General features: G+C 47.4%; 1 protein-coding gene across 1 annotated transcript in view; it reads left to right on the top strand.

The window, feature by feature from the left end:
• The window catches only part of slc8a4a (solute carrier family 8 member 4a), a 26922-nt gene that overhangs the window by 9480 nt on the left and 9942 nt on the right, over nt 1–7500 (top strand).

Genomic DNA, 7500 nt, shown 5'->3' with positions numbered 1-7500 from the left:
ATTGTCCTTGTGTGTGTTTGTGTGGTGCATGCATGTTAGTGTGTGTGTGTGTGTGTGTGTGTGTGTGTGTGTGTGTGTGTGTGTGTGTGTGTGTGTGTGTGTGTGTGTGTGTGTGTGTGTGTGTGTGTGTGTGTGTGTGTGTGTTCTGCATGCGTGTGTGTCTCCAGGCTCTGCGTGTGTGTGTTGTGTGCTGAGCAGGCAGGGAGGCTTGTGAACACAGAGCAGCTTCTTCCTCATTAGGATCTTCAGCATCGTTCACAACGCCACAACACAGCCCAGGGCTCAGGGCCAGTGTGAGGGCTGGTGTGTGTGTACGCGACTCTGTGAGGGTGCATATGTCCTTGTGTGTGTATATGTGTCTGTGATTATGTCTTTGTATGTGTGTGCATTTGTGTAAGTTTGTGTCTGCAATTATGTCTGTGTTTGTGTGTGTGTCTGTGGTTATGTCTTTGTGTGTTTGTGTGTGTGTGTGTCTTTGATGATGTCTTTGTGTGTGTGTGTGTGTGTCTTTGATGATATCTTTGTGTGCGTGAGCGTGTGCGTGTCTGTGTGTGTGCAGGATGTATATGTTTATGCATGCATGTATATGTTTGTGTGGGTGTGGCTGCGTATATCTGTGAGTTTGCACGGTGTGTGTGTGTGTGTGTGTGTGTGTGTGTGTGTGTGTGTGTGTGTGTGTGTGTGTGTGTGTGTGTGTGTGTGTGTGTGTGTGTGTGTGTGTGTGTGTGTGTGTGTGTGTGTGTGTCTGTGGGCATGCTTCTGCGTGTGTTGTAAACTGTGTGTGTGTGTGTGTGTTTTAAACGGTGTGTGTGTGTGTGTGTGTGTGTGTGTGTGTGTGTGGTGTGTGTGTGTGTGTGTGTGTGTGTGTGTGTGTGTGTGTGTGTGTGTGTGTGTGTGTGTGTGTGTGTCTGTGGGCATGCTTCTGCGTGTGTTGTAAACTGTGTGTGTGTGTGTGTGTGTTTTAAACGGTGTGTGTGTGTGTGTGTGTGTGTGTGTGTGTGTGTGTGTGTGTGTGTGTGTGTGTGTGTGTGTGTGTGTGTGTGTGTGTGTGTGTGTGTGTGTGTGTGTGTGTGTGTGTGTACGTGCCGCCTGTGCACCTTTCTGAACCTCTCCAGCTGACCGATGGGTGAGACTGTCAGCAGGAGGAACCCCCCGGCTCAGACTGAGGTCCCTGGACCCCCAGTGGACCCCCAGTAGACCCCCAGTAGACCCCAGTAGACCCCCAGTAGACCCCCAGTAGACCCCAGTAGACCCCCAGTAGACCCCAGTAGACCCCCAGTAGACCCCCAGTAGACCCCCAGTAGACCCCCAGTAGACCCCAGTAGACCTGGAATCATTTCAGATGGATATGCCTCTTCTATATTTTCAGCGCAATAAAAAGATTAGAGACACGACCAAAAATCCCCCCAGCGCTCCGAGTGCGGGGGATTAGGGGGGATCTGCATAAACCCGTGGACGGCCGGGGGTACTCGGTGTCGGCTGGTGATTGTAGGAGCGGCTGAGAGCACATAAAGGGTCCTTATGTAAGGGGGGAGAGGTGAGAGGCGGGCAGAGGAAGACCTCTGATGAAGGGGAATCATCTCTGATCCGGCTCCTGGTGAACACTGATGAGGTTCAGCCTCCCGCTAACCTGAGGAACTCAAGCTAGCTCCACTCCCGTCTGAGGAACTGGAGCTAGCTCCACTCCCGTCTGAGGAACTGGAGCTAGCTCCACTCCCGTCTGCGGGACTGGAGCTAGCTCCACTCCCGTCTGAGGAACTGGAGCTAGCTCCACTCCCGTCTGAGGAACTGAAGCTAGCTCCACTCCCGTCTGAGGAACTGAAGCTAGCTCCACTCCCGTCTGAGGAACTGAAGCTAGCTCCACTCCCGTCTGAGGAACTGAAGCTAGCTCCACTCCCGTCTGAGGAACTGGAGCTAGCTCCACTCCCGTCTGAGGAACTGGAGCTAGCTCCACTCCCGTCTGAGGAACTGGAGCTAGCTCCACTCCCGTCTGAGGAACTGGAGCTAGCTCCACTCCCGTCTGAGGAACTGAAGCTAGCTCCACTCCCGTCTGAGGAACTGAAGCTAGCTCCACTCCCGTCTGAGGAACTGGAGCTAGCTCCACTCCCGTCTGAGGAACTGAAGCTAGCTCCACTCCCGTCTGAGGAACTGGAGCTATTTATAGACCGGGATCGTTTGCAGCCAATCAGAAGTCTCCAATGGTTCATTAGGCCGGGCCTAAAGCTTTGTGCTGCGGAGGAAAGCAGGAAATTGAACGCTACTCCAGGTACCTCCCTCTCTCTCTCAACCCCTCCCCCCCACCCCCTCCCCTGAACTTCATCATCGCCCAGGTTACCCCGGGTCACGACACGCCAACCCCCCCCGCTCCCCATTCATAGCAAACCTCCTCGATATACAGATCCTACAGAGGTGGACGCCGCTAAGCGGTACGGGGGGGGGGCCAAACGATGCCTCACGCTGTCCAGATGTTCAGCGGGGGGGCAGGGCGGTTCTAAAGGACGCTCTGTGGACGTCTGGACCGCCAGCAGCGGCCAGCGACGGCAGAGGAAGGAGCTTTAATCCAGGTGTTGGAACGGAGCCCTGGTCTGGCTCTTTATCCAGGTGTTGGAACGGAGCCCTGGTCTGGCTCTTTATCCAGGTGTTGGAACGGAGCCCTGGTCTGGCTCTTTATCCAGGTGTTGGAACGGAGCCCTGGTCTGGCTCTTTATCCAGGTGTTGGAACGGAGCCGTGATCTGGCTCTTTATCCAGGTGTTGGAACGGAGCCCTGGTCTGGCTCTTTATCCAGGTGTTGGAACGGAGCCCTGGTCTGGCTCTTTATCCAGGTGTTGGAACGGAGCCCTGGTCTGGCTCTTTATCCAGGTGTTGGAACGGAGCCCTGGTCTGGCTCTTTATCCAGGTGTTGGAACGGAGCCCTGGTCTGGCTCTTTATCCAGGTGTTGGAACGGAGCCGTGGTCTGGCTCTTTATCCAGGTGTTGGAACAGAGCCCTGGTCTGGCTCTTTATCCAGGTGTTGGAACGGAGCCCTGGTCTGGCTCTTTATCCAGGTGTTGGAACGGAGCCCTGGTCTGGCTCTTTATCCAGGTGTTGGAACGGAGCCCTGGTCTGGCTCTTTATCCAGGTGTTGGAACGGAGCCCTGGTCTGGCTCTTTATCCAGGTGTTGGAACGGAGCCCTGGTCTGGCTCTTTATCCAGGTGTTGGAACGGAGCCCTGGTCTGGCTCTTTATCCAGGTGTTGGAACGGAGCCCTGGTCTGGCTCTTTATCCAGGTGTTGGAACGGAGCCCTGGTCTGGCTCTTTATCCAGGTGTTGGAACGGAGCCCTGGTCTGGCTCTTTATCCAGGTGTTGGAACGGAGCCCTGGTCCGGCTCTTTATCCAGGTGTTCTGGCCCGGTGCCAGTCAGCAGGGATGTGATTCATTCGACCCTTAACCTTTCAGTTATGTTGTATTGATCTTTGACTCAGACTTTGCCTAAAGTCTGAGTCAGGCGGCCAGGTAAGACCTGTCACGTGACACTGAGTTACAGGAAGCCATGGGCCCATTTAGAGTTACCACGGCTACGTGTCAACAAAGAATTGTATGTATGAATCGTAGACATTAAAAAGAGTTGCTGAAGCTTGGTTGCCGGGTGCATGCTGGGACAGGTGCATGCTGGGACAGGTGCATGCTGGGACAGGTGCATGCTGGGACAGGTGCATGCTGGGATGTACCATAGGCCGTCGGTGAACAGATGTCCGTCTCTCATCTCAAACTCTTTCTCTCCGTATCTTCGCTCCTCACTGAGCCGGGAACAGAACACGTATGCTGGGTAAAAGGCATGAATAATAAATAATACATAAATGAATAATAAATATTAAATAAATGGATAATAAATAATAAATAAACAAGTAGAAACATTATGGGGCTGATGAAAAATAACTGGAAAGTATTGCGGCATGTTTGTGGAATACTAGATAAGATACGGTCGGCTGTTTACCAGCAGGCTTCTAATGTTTCCCCAAAAACCTCTGAAAGGTCGTTAGCCACTTAAGGTAACCACTTAAGGTTGACCTTTATCGTAACACTCATAAGACTTCATTCCATCTGAATTATTTACGATTTTATAATATTAAAGTTTTTTAAATTACACTGTTCAGTCGGCTTCTGTGAGGGGATTGGTGGAGCCGTTGGCCAATGGAGCGAGAGAGAGGTTGTGTCCTTGATTGTCGGAGGAATGGGAATACTACTACATGATAATGCGACTATTGCTTATTTGACTGATTCAATAGCTCCCACAGTCAAAACCTTTATATCCACATGTTGTTCACGGTAGCGTTTTGAATACTTGCCTCGCGTTGTGCCGGCGAAATGCACATTTCTTGTCGCGTTGTGCCGGCGAAATGCACACTTCTTGGACCCCTGCATAACTGCTTGCAGTTCTAGTTAAATTACTTTTCTATTGTATTTCAGTTTGCTTTTAGATTGTATACTACAATTATAATCGGTGACATCGCCTTTTCCTGCTGCCATCTTTGTTGTTGTTAATGCGTGTTGGATGTATGTATTATGTTTGTGCTCTTGAATTGTCCGGCACCTTAGCATGAATAAACAAAACATTACATTGATTCAAGTAGAGAGAGAAATAAGATTAATTATATTATAAAAGTATATTTTAAAGAAATATGAGAAATGATTTGAGTTAGGTAGATGTATGAGTATATATTCAAATAGAGAGTAGATATTAGAAGATATTCAAGTATAGTGTAGAAATATGAGAAGATATTCAAGTAGGGAGTAGATCTATGAGTAGAGAATGAGTCCAGTAGGTATAGCAGTAGGTATTCCAGTAGAGTGTAGATATATGAGTAGAGATTTGAGTAGACAGAAATAGAAACGCCGCCCACGTTGTTAAGAGGGAGATGGAGATGACACGCTTCGACCGGGGAAGTGATATAACAAACTGTTTCAGTACATTTCCGTTCGCTGAGAGTCGTCGAAAAACACCTTCTAAATACGCACTTGTCTGAAACATAATAATCGTCATAAAAACAATCCTAATCAAGCATGATTATTCTGCCCTGGGTGATGGTGGGTGGGTTGCATCAGGAGGTTCATTAGGAGAACACATTTTGTGTTGCTGTGTTTAACACAATGTGAATGTTAGTGTACTGCCATTGAGTGTGTCTTTGGGACGTAATAAATCATTTGTTTTGACTTCATGCTCTGATTGGAAACAGTCCAGTTCTCAGGTGGACAAGCACACCATCTGCTGGGGGCTTTGTTTGAACCAAACATAATTCAATACAGTAAACAATAAAACAGGCTGTCTCTCGTCCCCGGAATAACGGTGTTAAAGTAAGAACACACTTGTTACAGCCTAGAGAAAGCTTTCTATAGGACGCATCGCAAGATGTCAGACCCATTCCCAGCTGCCATCTTGCTGCTTTTCCTTAAGTCAGAAGAATAACAAATGGGGGCTTGGGTTTTCTAGAATGTTTGAAACCCTCCGGTGGAATCATGACACTTTCAATTTTACGATGCTATGTATCTATGTATGCTATACATCTGTTTTTTTACTCTTTTTTAACGATACATTCTATAGCCAATACATTTGGCGTACACCTGTCCAGTCCTCGCTATGTTAATTAATAATTAATCGCAGCAGGCGGAGGGAGCGTTCCCCACTGTCCCCGGAGCCTGAGGCGTATGATTGTACTAGTATATACTACACGAGAACACTCCCAAAATAAACTAGATAACACTTTTTGCCAGGATTTATTTGTTTTTATGAGCGTGACGAGACGGCTGTCACGCCATTAGAAAACAATATCCAGAGTTTGAGATCTCGATCACGGGATATTGCCCAATATCCAGAGATAGCGAACCAATCAAATTGCGCCATCTTAGGAAGTTCACGTGTAGCATACACTAACGCCTTACGTATCCTCTCATCTTTAAGCGCTACATACTCAACATACATTCTATAGCATGGATATTCATTCATTCTCACATGTGTTCTGTTAGTAACATGTATAACCTATAGCATTAACAGTAAGCTCTGTATTGACCCGTCACCCACCTGTTAGTAACATGTATAACCTATAGCATTAACAGTAGGCGCTGTATTGACCCGTCACCCACCTGTTAGTAACATGTATAACCAATAGCATTAACAGTAGGCGCTGTATTGACCCGTCACCCACCTGTTAGTAACATGTATAACCTATAGCATTAACAGTAAGCTCTGTATTGACCCGTCACCCACCTGTTAGTAACATGTATAACCTATAGCATTAACAGTAGGCGCTGTATTGACCCGTCACCCACCTGTTAGTAACATGTATAACCAATAGCATTAACAGTAGGCGCTGTATTGACCCGTCACCCACCTGTTAGTAACATGTATAACCTATAGCATTAACAGTAAGCTCTGTATTGACCCGTCACCCACCTGTTAGTGACATGTATAACCTATAGCATTAACAGTAGGCGCTGTATTGACCCGTCACCCACCTGTTAGTAACATGTATAACCTATAGCATTAACAGTAAGCTCTGTATTGACCCGTCACCCACCTGTTAGTGACATGTATAACCTATAGCATTAACAGTAGGCTCTGTATTGACCCGTCACCCACCTGTTAGTAACATGTATAACCTATAGCATTAACAGTAGGCGCTGTATTGACCCGTCACACACCTGTTAGTAACATGTATAACCTATAGCATTAACAGTAGGCGCTGTATTGACCCGTCACCCACCTGTTAGTAACATGTATAACCTATAGCATTAACAGTAGGCGCTGTATTGACCCGTCACCCATCTGTTAGTAACATGTATAACCTATAGCATTAACAGTAGGCGCTGTATTGACCCGTCACCCACCTGTTAGTAACATGTATAACCTATAGCATTAACAGTAAGCTCTGTATTGACCCGTCACCCACCTGTTAGTAACATGTATAACCTATAGCATTAACAGTAGGCGCTGTATTGACCCGTCACCCACCTGTTAGTAACATGTATAACCTATAGCATTAACAGTAAGCTCTGTATTGACCCGTCACCCACCTGTTAGTAACATGTATAACCTATAGCATTAACAGTAGGCGCTGTATTGACCCGTCACCCACCTGTTAGTAACATGTATAACCAATAGCATTAACAGTAGGCGCTGTATTGACCCGTCACCCACCTGTTAGTAACATGTATAACCTATAGCATTAACAGTAAGCTCTGTATTGACCCGTCACCCACCTGTTAGTAACATGTATAACCTATAGCATTAACAGTAGGCGCTGTATTGACCCGTCACCCACCTGTTAGTAACATGTATAACCAATAGCATTAACAGTAGGCGCTGTATTGACCCGTCACCCACCTGTTAGTAACATGTATAACCTATAGCATTAACAGTAGGCGCTGTATTGACCCGTCACCCACCTGTTAGTAACATGTATAACCTATAGCATTAACAGTAAGCGCTGTATTGACCCGTCACCCACCTGTTAGTAACATGTAT

The sequence above is a fragment of the Gadus chalcogrammus genome, chromosome 7 (assembly GCF_026213295.1).
Source record: "Gadus chalcogrammus isolate NIFS_2021 chromosome 7, NIFS_Gcha_1.0, whole genome shotgun sequence".
Taxonomy (NCBI): domain Eukaryota; kingdom Metazoa; phylum Chordata; class Actinopteri; order Gadiformes; family Gadidae; genus Gadus; species Gadus chalcogrammus.
Note: the sequence above shows the minus strand (reverse complement) of the source record. Positions and strands in the feature narration are given on the sequence as shown.